General features: G+C 44.2%; 1 protein-coding gene across 1 annotated transcript in view; it reads left to right on the plus strand.

The window, feature by feature from the left end:
* The first annotated feature begins 3,534 nt into the window (after positions 1-3,534).
* Positions 3,535-18,062, plus strand: part of trpv4 (transient receptor potential cation channel, subfamily V, member 4) — a 70,521-nt gene continuing 55,993 nt past the window's right edge. The window contains exon 1 of the mRNA XM_052031806.1: positions 3,535-3,849. The gene's annotated coding sequence lies outside the window, so the exon portion shown is untranslated. The remainder of the gene's footprint in view (positions 3,850-18,062) is intronic.

Here is an 18,062-nt window from a genome sequence, read left to right on the forward strand (position 1 = left end):
AAAGAGCACAGCAGAAAATTTATCCTTTGTGGTTTCCAATCATAAGGCTTATTTTTAGCACATCACAAGAGCCTTCAAAAGACCTTCCGCATCTCTACATTTACCTGACACAGGTTAATTTCCTGAACAAATGAAGAAAAAAATCCTGAGCCAGTGAAGTAGTTAATGAATCTGGGAAATAATAAATCACAAGATCACAAGATCACAAGATAAGGGAGCAGAAGCAGGCCATTCGGCCCATCGAGTCTGCTCCAAGGAAAAGGGAAAAAGAAATGGGGTGGGAAAAAAAGAGAGAGAAAAAAAAAACTATTCTAATCCCATTTGCCAGCCTTATCCCCATATCCCTTGATACCCTGACTATTTAGATATCTGTCTATCTCCTCCTTGAACACCCCCACTGATCTGGCCTCCACTGCTGTGCGTGGCAAGGAGTTCCACAATTTCACCACCCTCTGGGTAAAGAAACTTCTCCTCATCTCTGTCTTGAAACTGTACCCTCTAATTCTAAGATTGTGCCCTCTGGTCCTGGACACGCCCACCAAGGGAAACAGCCTAGCCACATCTACTCTATCCTTACCTGTCAACATTTTAAATGTCGCTACGAGGTCCCCTCTCATCCTTCTGTACTCCAGCGAGTACAGTCCAAGAGCCGACAAACGCTCATCGTACTTAAGCCCTTTCATTCCTGGAATCATTCTCGTAAATCTCCTCTGAACCCTCTCCAACGTCAGCACATCCTTCCTAAGATGCGGGGCCCAAAACTGCGCACAGTATTCCAAATGAGGCCTCACTAGCGCCCCGTAGAGCCTCATCAACACTTCCTTACTTTTATACACTATACCTCTCGAGATGAATGCCAACATAGCATTCGCTTTCTTAACCACCGATCCAACCTGGTGGTTAACTTTTAAGGTATCTTGTATAAGTACCCCCAAGTCCCTTTGTACTACCGCACTATCAATCTTCTCTCCTTCTAGATAATAATCTACCCGCTTATTTCTACTTCCAAAGTGTACAACTGCACATTTCTCAACATTGAATCTCATCTGCCATTTTCTTGCCCATTCTCCTAAACTGTCTAGGTCCCTCTGCATTCTTTCTATTTCCTCTATGCTCCCTACTCCTCCACTTATCTTGGTGTCATCCGCAAACTTAGCCACACAACCATTTATTCCATCATCCAAATCATTGATGTACAAGGTAAAAAGGAGAGGCCCCAACACCGACCCTTGCGGCACACCACTAGTAACCGGTAACCAACCAGAACGAGATCCTTTTATTTCCACCCTTTGCTTCCTGCCAACCAGCCAATTCTCCACCCATTTTGCTACCCTGCCCATAATTCCATGACCTCTCATCTTATTAATCAGTCTCTTGTGAGGCACCTTATCAAAGGCCTTTTGAAAGTCTAAATACACAACATCTACCGCCTCTCCCTTATCCACCCTACCTGTGATTTCTTCAAAAAACTCCAATAGGTTGGTCAGACAGGACCTCCCCTTCACAAAACCATGTTGACTAGGTCCTATCTTGCCTTGCGCCTCTAGGTATTCGGTAACCTCCTCCTTGAGGATAGACTCCAATAATTTTCCCACCACTGACGTCAGACTAATAGGTCTGTAATTGCCTTTGTGCTGCCTCCCACCTTTCTTATATAACGGAACTACATTCGCTACCCTCCAGTCCTCCGGAACCATGCCAGAATCTATCGATTCCTGAAAAATAATCGCCAACGCCTCCGCTATCTCCACAGCCACCTCCTTCAGAACCCGGGGATGCACCTCATCCGGTCCGGGAGACTTATCAGCCTTAAGCCCCTTTAGTTTTCCAAGCACCTTCTCCCTATTAATCTCAATTGAACTCAGCTCCAATTCGTGAGACTCCTGACTAATGGGCACATTGCTTATGTCCTCCACGGTGAAGACCGATGCAAAATATTCATTCAATTCCCTTGCCATCTCACTATCATCCATTATAATACCTCCTGCACCGTTATCAATTGGTCCTATGTCAACCCGTGTCTCTCTTTTATTCCTTATGTATTTAAAAAAACTCTTAGAATCCTTCCGAATGTTGTCCGCCAGCTTCCTTACTTACAGCATCTCAACACATCTCAATATCTGCTTTGTAACATTACCCACACCCAGAAAATAACTAGAAATGATTGGAGACACAAGAGACTGCAGATGCTGGAATCTGGAGCAACACACAAGATGCTGGGGGAACTCAGCGGGTCGAGCAGCATCTGTGGGGGGGAAAGGAATTGTTGATGTTTCAGGTCAAAACCCTGCAATGACAATTCCTTTCCCCCTTCAAATACTGTTTGACCGGCTGAGTTCCCCCAGCAGATTGTTTGTTGAAGCAGAAATGATTGTTGTCTAGGGTCATAGAGTAATACAGTACGGCCCTTCAGCCCAATTAGTCCATGCTGACCAAGATGCCCATCTAAGCTTGTCCCATTTGCCCGTATTTGGCCCAAATCCCTCTAAACCTTTGTTCTCCGTGTACCTGTTGTTATTGTACCTGCCTCAACCACTTCCTCTGGCATCTACTTTATTTGGCACAGTGGCACAACAATATCACTTGCTGTTTCACATCGCTAGCATCCCTGACCTGTTGTTCTGTCTGTGTGGAGTTTGCATGTTCTTCCTTTGACCGTGTGGTTTCCTCCAGGTGCTCCCATTCCTATGACATGCAGGTCGGTAGGTTAATTGGCCAGTGTAAATTGCCCCCAGTATGTAGGTGAGTAGTGGAATCTGGGGAGAGTTAATGGGAGAAGTGAATCAAATGGGATTACTGTAAACTGTAGGTGGGTGGAAGATCCTGTTTCCAAGACTCTATCATCCTTGTTTAATTTGTTCTTGATCCGTTGACCTTTTTTTCCCAAAGCAGGACGTCTTGAATAAATAAAATAAAATAATCCAACAACATGAGAGAATATGTGTTTTTCATTCTGTGTCACTGTTAAAATACATCGCACTAATTGAATTAAGTGAATCTCACGAGGTCTTGCTTGACAGTTTAACGTTAATGTAAAATAAAACGGCGTAATATCAAGCCTGGAGTGACATATGATGTCCATATTCTGTCCACGTTGCAAGGTGATATACATTTTACACCACAGGTTACTCCCAGTTTGAATTAGATCTTTGGCGTGGTGAGCTAAATTCTTAAAATTAGGACTCATACAGGGTCTGGACTGAAACGTCGACTATCCCTCTGCCTCCCACAGATCAGATGCTACTCGACCCTTTGAGTTCCTCCAGCAGATTGTTTGTTGCTCCAGATCCCAGCAGCTGCCGCCTCTTGCGTCTGGGACTTTCAATGAACTGAAGTCAACGCGCTGAACAAACGGACCCGAGTGTGGGAGGGTACACGTTACCCTCAGTCAGCTGACCAAGGAGACGCAAGAACTTTGCGAAGATCCCGATTCAACGCCACGGAACTCCGTGACGTTCGGCAAATTAGGGTCCAGAGAGCGTTAAATCGGGCTTTGCAGCTTCAGGAGGTGGAATCGGAAAGCAGAGCCGCAAACTGGCAGCGGAAGAGCAGAAGGGAGTCGGAAGCAGTTGTGGAGGGAGCGGCGCCCCGAGAGACAACCTGCAGAAATCCGCAGCACAAAGGAAATCCTCGGAGATGTTTTGAATTAAAATCCGATGGGTCCAGAAGTTTGTGGATCCTTTGGCCGGGAACTGCCGTAAGCGAAAGGAATCCAGAGAGTTGGAAGTCAAGTCCAGAGAGTTGGAAGTCAAATCCAGAAAGTTGGAAGTCAAATCCAGAAAGTTGGAAGTCAAATCCCCTTCGGCTCCGCCGGCTGTTGGGAGACGTCGGAATCTCCAGCGCTGTCAGGTCGGTTTCACCGGCAGAAACTTCATCCCCCACCCCTCACCTTATTGTTCTTCTGGGTTCTCTCTCTCTCTCCTTCTCTCCCCTTTGCCTTCCCCCACCCCCATTCTTCAATCTCTCTTCCTTCCTCATAGAATATGTCAGAACCATTCGGCCCATCACATCGATGCTTTCCTATAAAGGGCGACTGAGTTCAATCCCTCCTCTGTGTCTGGCCCGGTGCTACTTGTGGTGGAAGTTTCAGTCTCCACCACGCTCCCAGACAGTCTGTTCGCACCCCCCCTCCTCCCCTTGTTCTCTCGGATTCCAGCTCTTTCTCCCACAGCCCACGTCTATCTTGGGGCTTCCTTCGGTAGCTCTGGTCGTCAAGGCAACTTTCACTTTCTCTGGGGCGGGTGCTCCTACACAAGCCGGGGATGTACCCAGGTCTCTGGCCACAAGGTGGGCTCTGAAACCGGCGGATGTGACCCTGTCATCCGCAGTTCTGAGGACCAGGGAAGAACTGGTAGAGAAAGCACCGACTTAACATTGGTGTAGGACCTTTAATGAGGCACAGTCACCGAGTCGTACCCCACTGAAACTTGGGTCCACCACGTCGCTGCTGACCACCAAATACCTGTGTATATTAATCCCATTTGAGAACATAGAACAGTTCAGCACAGGAACAGGCCCTTCCGCCCACAATGTCTGCACCAAACACGATGCCAAATTAAATCACTTCTGCCTGTACATGATCCATATCCCTCCGCATATTCATGTGTCTAACAGCTTCTTAAACGCCCCTAATGTATCTGCCTCCACCACCTCCCTTGGCAGCCCGTTCCAGGCACCCACCACTCTCTGTGTAAAAAACCTAAACACCCCCTTTAAACTCTCACCTTAAATGCATGTCCTCCAGTATTTGACATTTCCACCCTGGGAAAAAGATTCTGCCTACTCTACCGATGGCTCTCATCATTTTACCTGCACTTGGCCTGCAGCCTTCCATACCTTTGCGATTCAAGTGCTAGTCTAGATATTTCCAAATGTTTTGAGAGTATCTGCCTCCATCTTGACAAAGTTCTTTTTCAGATCCCGTCTAAACCTCTTACCCTTTACTGTAACTCTATGCCTTCTGGTTTTAAAAATCTATGGGGAAAAATTTCTCACTATCTACCATATAAGTGTGAGGAGTTGCATTTTGGGAAGTCAAACCAGGGTAGGACTTTCACAGTGAACAGTAGGGTCCTGTTGTAGAACAGAGAGACTTAGGAGTACGAGTACATAGTTCCCTGAAAGTGGCGTCACAGGTAGACAGGGAGGTGAAGAAGGCTTTTGGCACACTGGCCTTCATGAGTCAGGGCACTGAGTATAGAAGTTGGGATGTTATGTTGCAGCTGTACAAGATGTTGGTGAGGTCGCATTTGGAATATTGTGTTCAGTTTTGGTCTCCTGCTATAGGAAAGATGCCGTTAAGCTGGAAAGAGTACAGAAAAAATTTACAAGAATGTTGCCAGGACTCGAGGGACTGGGTTTATAGGGAAAATTTGGACAGGCTAGGACTTAATTCCTTAGAGCATAGGAGACTGAGGCATGATCTTTTAGAGGTGTATAAAATCATGAGGGGCATAAAAATGAATGCACACGGTTTTTCCCCCATTAGTCTGCATCTTCTGGTGAGCACACTGGAGAGAACTTGGAAGAGGAAAACAAAATAAAAAAAAACTTGGGATTTTGTTTGTTAAAGTAGGGAAGTCATTGAATCATGGAGTTACACAGCACAGAAACAGGACCTTTGGCCCACCATATCCATGCCAACCATTAAGTATCCAGCTATACTAATCCTATTTTCTAACACTTGGTCCTTCTGTGCCCTGGCAATCTGAGTGCCCATCTAGATACTTTTCAAATGTTATGAGAGCCTCTGCCCCCACCACCCCCTCAGACAGTGCAGTCTGGATTCTAACCACCCTCCAGGCAGAAATAAATCTTTCTCAGACCATCTCTAGATCTCCTACCCCTTTACCTTAAACCTACACCCTCTGGTTTTATACCGTCCTGCTGTGGGAAAATGTTTTTTACTATCTACCCTAACTAGGCGTAGGTTTAAGGTGAGAGGGGAAAGATTTAATAGGAACCTGAAGGGCAACTTTTTCACACACACTGTAGTATGTGTCCGGAACGAGCTGTCAGAGAAAGTGGTTGAGGCAAATACAATGTCAACTTTTAAACAATGTTTGGACAGCTACATGCATAGGAAAGGTTTAGAGGGATACGGGTCAAATGTAAGCAAATGGGACTAGCTTGGATGGGAACCTTAGTTGGCATGGATGAGTTTGCTGAAGGGCCTGTTTCCATGCTGTAAAACTCCATGACTCTACGCCCCAAGTAATTGTCCCTAAGTAGGGAGAAATAACTATTTGGTTAGAAAACTTGATCTTAAGTATAGGCTATCAAGTATTTATTGAAAAATCTCTTAAACTGCTCCATTTATAGCATCTGGTCATCCAATGCATCCTCCTCAGGGAGGTCCTGAGAGAACCAAGGCAAGTGAATGGAGCTGATGTATGATCTCATTGTAGAACAGGTTTGAGGGGTTGAATTGCCTGCTGTTGTTACCGTGTCCTGCAAGTCTCAAGTATAAGGTTCCAGGAATAGGGGCCACCATCTGAGAATAAGGGATAGGCTGTTAAAGGACTGAGATGAAGAGAAACTTCTTCACTTGGAGATTGATGAATGTTTGCCATTCTCTACCCTAGAGGGATGTGGATGCTCAGTCATTATGTTCGCTCAAAGCGGAGACTGATAGATTTGCGGGTCTTAAGGGAATCAAGGGTTATGGTGATAGTGTTGGAAAATGGTGCCAAGGTAGAAGGTCAGCCCTGATCTTGATGAATGGCGGAGCAGTACAAAAGGGGCATTTGGCCTTCTCCATGTTCTTACGTTTTGCTCTTATGTTCTTAAACCACTTACTGAGGAACAGATGATTTCCCATTTCCTTCCTCAAAGGATTTATCTTCAAAGTGACAGGTGACCAAGCAACCATGGCTAAAGAGTGTCACATTCCCCTTATTAGGGTGGGGTGGTAGGAACTGTCATTCACACCCTTTGAAGACCAACTCAATAACCAAATCTGGGGTGCTGGTCCCTAGGGCTTCCTGGAATAGGGATTGAACACTTCAGTTTCTCAATGGGGGAGGGGGAGGGAAGTCAAATCCCTTCTGCTCTGCCGGCTGTTGGGAGACGGCGGAATCTACAGCGCTGTCAGGTCGGTTTCACCAGCAGAAACTTCACCCCCCTCACTCCTCACCTTATTGATCTCCTGGGTTCTCTCTCTCGCTCTCCTTGCAGTAGAAGCTGATGAAATGTGACGAGAGGTACATACCTAACCAGTTGGTTTCTTGCAAATTCAGAAGTTGGGCAATTAGTTTTCAGTCAGCAGTTTGGCTCCCTGTGAACCTCGTTAAAGAGAGATCCGAACGCTTTGACTCCCTTGAAAGAATTTTGAATTATGCCATTCCTATATGGTGAAATTTGATGAGGGGTTTCGTGTGAGTGTTAAATTTTATTAATTCCCAACTTTAAATAATAGAGCACAGAACATAGAACAGTACAGCACAGAAGAGGCCCCTCAGCCCACCATGTCTGCCTCAACCATGATGCCAATCTAAACTAATATCATCTGCCTGCATATGATCAATATCCCTCTATTCCTGCCTGTTTATGTGTCTGTCTAAACGCCTCATAAACATTGCTGTGGTATTTGTTTCTACCGCCTCCCAGGCACGTGACACTGTGTAAAAGACTTGCCTGACAAATTTCCTTCCCCCCTCTCACCTTAAATCTATGGTTCTAGTATTTGACATCTCCACCCTGGGAGATGGTCTCTGGCTACCTCCCCTATCTTTGCCTCTCGTCATTTTATATACTTCTATCGGGTCACCCTTCAGACTCCAACACTAGTGAAAGCAATCCAAGTTTGTCCAACCTCTCCTTTTATACTCAATGCCTTGATCAATAAAGGCAAGCAGGACTTGTGCCTTCTTTATCACCCTATCCACTTGTGTTGCCACTTTCAAAGAGCTATGGACTTGTACCCCAAGATTCCTCCGTTCACCAATGCTCCTAAGGGTCCTGCCATACACTGTATACTTGCCTCTTGCATTTGACCTCCTAAAATGATCACCTCACACTTGTCCGGATTAAATTCCATCTGGCATTTCCCTGCCCAAATTTCCAGCTGATCTATGTCACACTGTATCCTTTGACAACCTTCCTGCTATGCACAACTCCACTGACTTTCATGTCATCTACAAACTTACGAATCAAACTACCTACATTTTCATCCAACTCATTAATATATAATACAAATAACTAACACAAATGACAGAAGTCCCAGCACTGATTCCTGTGGAACACACCTCCAGTCAGAAAGATATATCAATACTCACTAGGTTTAAGGTCATAGACAGGGTGAAAGCATGTAGTCTTTTTTTCCCAGGGACCGGTGCTAAAAACAAGAGGGCGTAGTTTTCAGATCAGAGGCAAGAGATTTAAAAGTGACATCATAGGCAGCTTCTTCACACAAAGGGTGGTGCGTATTTGGAATGAGCTGCCAGAAATAGTGGTTGAGGCGGGCACATTAGCAACATTTAAAAGCCATCTAGATTAGTACATGGATAGGAGAGGTTTAGAGGGCTGTGCGCTAAACGTGGGCAGGTGCTAGGCAACACAGTCAGCATGGACGAGTTGGGCTGAAGGGCCTGTTTCCGTGCTGTATGACTCTATGATGCATAAATGTTGTGAACGGGCTGGGAGTGTGACAGAACACCAAGAATATGGTTCCATTACTGGCTTTCTCTCAATAAATGGGAGTCAAATTGTAGAGGCCCCTTCTTTAAGAAGGTCATGGTGATGAGATTCACGGGGAAAGTTAGCTCTGTTTGCACAGGGGTGTATCAAAGGATCAGTGGAGAAACATGAGAGACTCTGTAGCTTCAGCTGTACGTACCCATTAGAGCATTGGTCTACAGTGAATAGAGTATGGATGATAAATCTCACACTGTGCTGTCACTATCAAAGAAAACTCACACTTTTATCCCAATGAGTACCTCTGAGAGTGTGCTTGTGTATTTTTCTTAATAACACAGTAAACCTTAAAGTGCTTGTGAACACATCCAAGGTCCTCTCATCTTCCTTCTCCTCTATTGAAGGTGCTGAATACATTTTGCAATTAACTGTTCTTTGCTTATTTGCCTTGCATGTTGTCACACTAACAGTTCAACTACCAATGAACAAAGACTTCCTCTCACTAAATATTGGGAAAGAAAGAGACATTGTCTTTGGTTTCCCCTCTGCCCCACAAATTCAGAAATTCTGCTACTTGGCCACTGAAAGAGGTTGAGCCAAACTGTTTGCAATCTTGGTGTCATACTTGATATTGGGACAAGCATCTGACCTTGAATCTGTACCATTGATCAGACTGGATTACTTCCTCCGTGTCTTGATGTCAAATTAATTTTGATGACAGTTCTGTGAAGCACCTTGGGGTGGAGACACAAGATGCTGCAATCTGGAGCAACAAACAATCAGGTGGAGGAACTCAGGAGGTCGAGCAGCATCTGTGGGGGGGAAATGAATTGTTGACATTTCAGGTCGAAACCCTGCGTCAAGACTGGATCCAAACCGTCAGCAATTCCTTTTCCCCCACAGACACTACTTGACCCGCTGAGTTCCTCCAGCAGATTGCTTGAAGCACCTTAGGATGTTTTACTATTCTAACAGTGCTATATAAATCCAGGTTGATGTTGATGTGTGAAGTTGATCAGCCACAAGTTTGATAATTGGGATAATTAGAATCGAGACCATACTATTAGGCCCCAGCACCCATATCTATGCCTTTCAATGCTGTTTTGCAAGCAACTACCATGAGTTGGAAGAGTCACCTCAGGAGCGCTTCTTTTGACCTTCCTGCATCATGGGGAAACATCAGAAATAGATCTTGTGAGCAACTCTACTCTCATCAGTCTGCGACTCACATTCTGTAACCACTCTCTGCTCTAACAGCCTCATCTTGTGGGACCCACTACGTCACCCTGTAGCTCCTATTCTCTGTTGCTCTGCATTCTTTCCCCTGCCACCCCATATCATTCTGTGGGCCAGCACCCCGTCTTCAACCCACGGGCCCCACTCTGAGTCATTCTTCAGTCCAGAATCTTCTCCAATACTAAAAAAACTAATTTGTCAAAAATACTACAATTACTGGGTGGAAAATCCAAAATTTAAGAGAATAGAACTTGGCATCAGGATTACGTGGTCAGAAATATGGGGTTTTCTGAAGTTCTGATCCCCGTTTGTGATACCTACCATGGAAACACCATTACATTACAGCCTTTAGTTACTCTTTATTTATCACCATAATTTATTTTCAAACATCAATATTAGTTTTAGATTATCTGTGGTGCAATTCTCTCCCATATTGTGTCCTTAGTGGCTTCCTACGCAAGCCCAGGCATGGCTGCAACTGAGGAAGTGCAAATGTTGGTATGCTCAGCAGTTCGAATCACTCTGTTTGTAAAACAAATGGGTAGTATGAAGGAGAGAGAAAAACACAGTATCTGGTGACTTCGCAGTGTATGTGATGGTCTCGCAAACCCTTGTTGTGGGAGGTGGAGTTGTGGTGTTGGTGTTGTGGAGTTGGTAAACAGGACTGATGGAGTCAGTTGAACAACATGGAATATTGTTCAATATTATTCCAATAACAATATTGTGTGCAGTACTGGTCGCCACGCTATAGGAAGGATGTGACTGCACTGGGGAGGGTGCAGAGGAGAGGATGTTGCCTGTGATAGAACATTTCACTTATGAGGAAGAACTAAAGAGGTTGGGTTTGGAACAGAGGAGGCTGAGGGGGGAACCAGATAGAGGTACACAAAATTATGAGAGGCATAGAAAGGGTAGGTAGTGAGAAATGTTTCTCCATGGCAATGTGTCTAGGACTAGAGGACATAGATTTAATATGAAGAGTTAAAGGTTAAAAGAGAAATACTTTCACCCAGAGTGTGGTTGGAATCTGGAACACGCTGCCTGAGAGGTGGTGGAGCCAGAGTCTCCCAACAATTGTGAGAAGTATCTGGATGAGCACTTGAATCGCCAAGGCATGGTAACTATCCATACTAATCCCATGTACCAGCACTTAGGCTATAGACATGATGGGTCGAAGGGCCTGTTTCTATGCTAAGTGACGCTGTGACCCTATAAGACTCTTGTAACCCTGGCATTAATTGAAGGAAGAACCATTGCACATAGTAGTTCATTCTATGAGACACAAGAGATTCTGCAGATGCTGGAATCTGGAGCAACACACATAAAATGCTGGAGGAACTCAACAGGTCAGACAGCATCTTGAAGGGAAATAAACAGTTGATATTTCAGGTTGAGACCCTTCATCAGGACTCAAACAGAGACACAAGAGATTGTACAGATGCTGGAATCTGGAGCAACACACACAAAACGCTGGAGGAACTCAGCAGGTCGGTCAGCATCTATGGATGGAAAGAAACAATCAATGTTTCGGGTTGAGACCCTTCATCAGGACTGGTCTCTTTGAGGTATGCCTTGCTGCTCCACTCTCTTTGAGGTATGCCTACCCTGAAGAAGTTTTCCTCCAGTCCTGATGAAGGGTCTCAACCTGAAACGTCAACTGTTCATTTCCCTCCATAGATGCTGCCTGACCTGCTGAGTCCCTCCAGCATTTTGTGTGTGTAGCTCATTGAGTTAGGGATGTGTAGGCTATGTCCAGTGTGTTAAAGGAACAGACCACATGTAATGAATGGCCATCTGTGTGAATAACTCAGGGAACTGTTTAGATGCAGAGATCAAGGGAATCGGAGGATATGGAGATGGTGTGGTGAAGGTACAGGATCAGTATGTTGTTATGGAATGGCAGAAAAAGTTCTTGTATAAGGTTATAGAGAAGAATTTCTGATTACAGAACCATGCCCTGTCATTAGTCTGCATCCTCTGGTGAACACACTGGAGGGAACTTGGAAGAGGGAAATAACATTAAAAAATCTTGGGATTTTGTTTGTCCAAAGTAGGAAAGTCATTGAGTCGTGGAGTTACACAGCACAGAAACAGGACCTTTGGCCCACCATGTCCATGCCAACCATTGAGTACCCAGCTATACTAATGCTATTTTCTAACACTTGGTCCTTCTGTGCCCTGGCAATTCGAGTGCTCATCTAGATACTTTTCAAATGTTTTGAGAGTCTCTACCCCCACCACCCCCTCAGACAGCGCAGTCTGGATTCTAACCAACCTCCAAGTAGAAATAAATCTTCCTCAGACTACCTCTAGATCTCCTACCCCTTTATCTTAAACCTACACCCTCTGGTTTTATGCCGTCCTGCTGTGGGAAAATGTTTTTTACTATCTACCCTATCTATGCCCTTTATAATTTTGTTTACCAGTGTTTTCAAAGATGTGGTTATTTGTATATTCTAGTTATGTTATAATTGAAAGATCTGAGCTAATCTTTAGTTACTTGTCTGGGTGTTGGCACCACTGGTTTCAGCCGAAGGAACATCTTGACCTCACACCCTTCCCTGCAGAATCACATGTCTCCCCTGAAATAGGCTCCAGATGCTGTACCCTTTAATAAGCATTTGTTTTTTTTGTCTTTGGTATGTGGTATATGCTGTGCATGGAAGATTGCACCAAATTTTAATGCCACAACAGGACTCTTGCCATCCTGCTTGATGCATGACTGTGGTTTTACATGGGGATCTGCGGGTGATAGGATCAGGTATTGGTACTGTCTATCCAAACTTATACATGAAGAATGGCCATGGGTATCTGTTAGCCATATGACACCATTGTAACACTCACTGGTGAGCTGAATCAATGGAGGAGCCCGATTGTTACAAAACAATTGCTGCATATCCCAATGATACTTCTCCCTCTGCAGTGGCAACACAATGCATAGTATATAGTACTGCTGCTTCATAGCTCCTGCAAGCTGGGTTTGATCCTGACCACCAGTGTTATCTGTGCAGAGGTTGCACATTCTACCCATGACTGCATGTGTTTCCCCCAAGTGCTCCATTTTCTTCCAGCTTTCTAAAGAAGTACTGGTTGTTAGGCTAACTAATTACTGTAAAATACCTCTGATGAAGGTGAATGGCAGAGAATCAGGTGGAGTTGAAGGGCATGTGGGGAAGAAGGAGCTTGCAGGGAAATAAATAGGGTGATGGGGATGCACACGGCATAAACTTGATGGGTCAAATAGCCTCCTTCATTGTATGGAAATATGAGACATATGAATAAAATGCGAACTCTGTCAGCAGTTTGCTGTAAACCTGATGTGATGCTCACAAGGCTCCAGATGCTGTACCCTTTAACAAGCATTTGTTTTTTTTGTCTTTGGTATGTGGTATATGATGTGCATGGAAGATTGCACCAAATTTTAATACCACAGCAGGACTCTTGCCATCCTGCTTGATGCATGACTGTAGTTTTACATGGGGATTTGTGGGTGATAGGATCAGGTACTGGTACTATCTATCCAAACTTATACATGAAGAATGGCCATGGGTATCTGTTAGCTATATGACACTCTGGCAGCAGTTTGCTGTATATCCGATGTGATGCTGACAATGTTACAGTGGTGGGAAAGAACAAGCCTTACTGAAATTTTTGGTCATTGTCATGCTTTTCTCTTGAGCTTAGGGCACAAGGGATCTTCACCATCTCAACCTTTCTAATTTCTACATTCCCAAACATTGACAGTAATATTTTTCTCTCTGCCTCTTCCCTTTTCATTCTCTATTTCTCCTCCAGAGAAATAGAGACCAGTGCCAGCGACCCGGATTCAATTCCGGCCACTGACTTTAAGGAGTTTGTACGTTCTCCCCCTGTCTGCGTGGGTTTCCTCCGGGTTCTCTGGTTTCCTCCCATATTCCAAAGGCGTACGGGTCAGGAAGTTGCGGGCGTGCTACGTCGGTGCCGGAAGCGTGGCGACACTTGCGGGCTGCCCCCAGAACACTCTACACAAAAGATGCATTTCACTGTGTGTTTCGATGTACACGTGACTAGTAAAGAGATCTTAGTGCACCCATTTATTATTGCTTTCACTTACATCTTCTTCCTTTCTTACTGATCCCTCTTTTTCTTTCCCGCTCTCCTGTGCTTCCAGTAGTTTTACTGCGCAGTAGTTCTTCTTCTGCTCTCTCATTAACTCCTGGGCTCACTGGCTCTTGTACTTTCTTGCTCTCCTCACATTTTGCTGTACATACAATGAGAGAGGAGAGTTTCACTGTGTCAGGCTCTGATTTCTGAATCCTATTGTAATCCTTTTGTGCACCGGATGGGATTTAATTCCTACTACTCACAGGAGGAGCAATGATAAAACAAAAAGGTGATGCCTGTGATGCTGCAAGGGGCAGGAAAGGGATTTATTGTGGGGTTATATGCTCTAACCGTGGTATGACAAGAGAATTGGATTGAAACAGTGAACAGGAGGATCTTCAGCTTGTTCCAAGATATTTTCTATGCAGAACATAACATTCACGCCTCCTTTCTGAAGCTGTTGTTCAAGGCTCCATGTGCAGCTGATGTTCTCACCACTATTTGTCAGTGGCCATAATTCATGTTGCCATCTGGCCCAGCGGGTGTTGGCAGGCTATTTGATGCTGGAAGTGTCATCACAGCCAAACCCACTCGTGCAATTATTGCCATGTGTGTGGATCTGGCACAGCATGCTTGGAGAGGGCATGAACAGAGACAGGAGAGAGACTGGGGAGATTCTACACCTTTCTCTCAGCTCCAGTGACCCGGGTTCAATCCTGATCTTCAGTGCTGTCTGTGTGGAGTTTGCACGTTCCTCCTGTGACCATGTAGGTTTCCTCCGGATCCTCTTGTTTCCTCCCACATCCCAAAAACATGTGGGACTGTAGGTTACTGCTCTAAATTGGCCCTAGTGGAGCTGAATGGGGGGTCAGCAGAGTAGTTGTTGGGAACGTGGAGAGAATAAAATGGGTTAGAGTGAGCGTAAAAATGGATGTTTGATGGTTGGCGCAGAGTCGATGGGCTGAAGGGCCTGTTTCCATGCTGTATCTCTCCATGGCTATGACAATTAGGAGGCAACCGTGCAGGTGGTTCTGGAGTCACATAAAGGCCAGACTAGGTAAGGACTTCTTTCCCTGCGGGACATTAGTGAACAAGATAGGGTTTCATTACAATGCAGTGGTTTCATGATTACCATTGCTGAAATTACGTCTTTATTCAAATTCTTTTTATGATAGGATTCAAATTCATGTCAGCAGATCATTAGTCAAGGCTTCTAGATACTAGCTCAGTAATTTAATCAAAACTGACAAATTATAACAGTTTAAAACTACCATATACTTGACAACTGGATGAAGTACTTAGTTGGTGTTTGGGAACTTTTAATTGAAGAAAGCTAATTTCATAGAAGGACTCCCATCTGACTCTCCTCAATTATAAGCTACTGCTCAAAATCCTGATAATAACTATCATTCAATTTCAAAAGAAAAAGTAGATTAAAAAAGGTACTAGTATTAAAATTGGGAGTTCAAAGAAATTCTGGTTAGTAAGTGAACGCCCCATTGTTAAACTGAACCACCCACTCCAGGGGTTTCTTATTGGCGGACAGTAGGAAATGAGCCATCTAACATGACCTTTCCGTTCCCTGTTGAAACCAAGATTAATTGTACCATTTCCTACTCTTACTCATTGTCTAGCAGGAACTAAAAATTCTGGCTCTCAGCTTTTCATCATCCCGAAATCCACAGGATTTTAACACACAGATTTGGTCTCATTAACTATACCTTCCTGATATGTCTCATTTGCTCTAGTGGTGTTCTATATGTTGAGCCTCTCTCAATCACTTAAAATAGAAAGGATAGGAATGGTTGAATGTTTTTTTTATTTGACAAGGGAATCAGTGGGAATGGTGAAAAAACAGGTAAATGGGGCTGGAATTCAAACCAGCTTTGATTTACTGAATACTGGAGCAGCTTGGTGCATTGAAAACTGAGGAACCAATGAAATTCTGTGGGGTGGATATTCAATGCTTGTCCCTTTTGGGTCTTAGCACCATTTCCATGGCCTTTGCTCTGTGGAAGATAGTGAACAGAACCCTGTCAAAGATCTGTTTGATCAAAAACTGTTCCATGTGGTCAGTAGCTATGACAACCTGGGAATTTATGGGTGGTGAGGCTGGATGTCTCTTGGTGGAAAGATTAATGGTGCTCTTGGCAACAAGAGGCTTATGTATATTTGAGTTGGATGAGTGTTCCAGAGTCTTCACAATTCCTTGGTTGATAGCTTGGGTTATTATATTTTGCCAGGTTCTGATCCAGATGGGGATAGATGATTTTTGTTTAGATGTTTTTTTGCTAGTGATGAATGTGGATTTAAAACTTTACCATCACATGTCTCTATGTCAAGACACAGAAGTGAGTCGAAAAAAATTAGATATTTTATTTTTAATTTATTTTATTAAAAGTTCCAGTTAATCAGCTCAAAGGGCATCCTATTTCTGAAAGTATGCTGACGTAAAGCAACAATTCTCCGTCAGCCTTGACTTCACTTGCGATTGCACCCCTGTCAGAAGTCAAGAGGCAGAATCGCTGGTAGAAGGAATTCCCTCTCCCTTCCGTGCCTTAGTTTTCCAAAATTCATATTTTGGGATTAGGATTAAAGAACATAGAGCTTGTTTCTGGTTTAATGATCTGATAATACAGGGTGACTGCAGCTTCATAATGGACAAAGGCAAGGAAATAAACACCTTCCCTCATGATGTATGTATTTTCAGATTCCCATTAATAACCATCCAGGATAGGGTAGAGAGAGCACAATTTTAGGGTAAGAGGGGAGAGACTTAAGGGGTAAGTCTTTCCACACAGAGGGTGAGACTATTTTAACGGGCTAGAGAATTGTGTCTTTTTTTGTGTAGTCTGCAAACTTACTAATCAACCACCTACATTCTCATCCAGGTTATTTATATATATTACAAACAGCAAAGGTTGCAGCACTAATCCCTGTCCTGAAGGTTATAGCACAAGGGATCTGAGAGATGTTGGAAACTAGATCCAAAATTGACTCAGCGACAGGGGCAGAGGGTAGTGGGTGGTGGGTGTTTTTCTGACTGGTGCCTGGACTTTTGCTGTTTGTAATATATATAAATAACTTGAATAAGAATGTAGGTGGTCTGATTAGATTCCCCAGTTGGTTCCTCGGCATTTTGATGTAGAAAGCCACCTTATATGTATTCCATGAATTCATCCTCCATCATATTACCGCTAGTTTCACTTGTCAGGTTGATACATAGATCAAAGTCTACCCCGATTACTATATTACCTCCGTTACCTGCTCCTCTAATTTTCTGATTTATGTTGTGCCCTGCTGTTCGCTGGCCTATAAATAACTCCTACTAATGTCTTTTTGAGTTTTGCCCTTTCTTAGCGCGACCCAAACTGATTCTAATTCTACTCCAGTGACCTGATCTCCCAGCGTGTGTCACCCCGCAGCCATGTTCTGTAAAGGCAATTAGATCATGCCCATTTATGGCTACGTCTGACATTAATTCATCTACCTTGTTGCTACTTTTAATTTCACTATTCTAACAATGTTACCATGGCAGTAGCAAGACAGTGGCCAGAGTAACAGTAAGTCTTTAGCCAGACCAGGCACAGCTCTGCCAACAGGTGATTTCCACCCCCCCTCTGCAGCGGAAGCTGACCTGTTGTCGAGGCTTTGCAGTGAGGACTAATGAGTAACTTTAAAAGTACTTCAGTCTGGAGTGTCCTGAAGTTGGGGAATTGCTCTACAAGCTAGAGAAGCAGTGGGTAACTTCTTTAGTGAGACCATAAGTGACTTATATTCCCAATACAGGTTTCCCAGGTTTCTCAGCTGAACTAAATCACAATCAATTTTCTGGTGAGCCTCTTGCCCAGGTAGAAAGAGGCTGAATGGTGAATGTAGCAATTTGATTCTTAGGCATAAATGATTGGCCTGTGATGTTTCCACATTCTGGGGCTTTGTTTCTGCTCTTCACTTGTGGAAGGTGCAGTTATTGTTTGCGATCTGTTGGGTTAGAGAGTGATCTACTGTTGACCTGTGTAAGGTCAAGTTACTCATCCCAGACCAGCCAGTGAGTGCGGGAACATGTTGGTCTGTATGGCATTTTATCCAGGCTTTCAATCAGCACGTTC

Source organism: Pristis pectinata, chromosome 17, assembly GCF_009764475.1.
Source record: "Pristis pectinata isolate sPriPec2 chromosome 17, sPriPec2.1.pri, whole genome shotgun sequence".
Classification (NCBI taxonomy): domain Eukaryota; kingdom Metazoa; phylum Chordata; class Chondrichthyes; order Rhinopristiformes; family Pristidae; genus Pristis; species Pristis pectinata.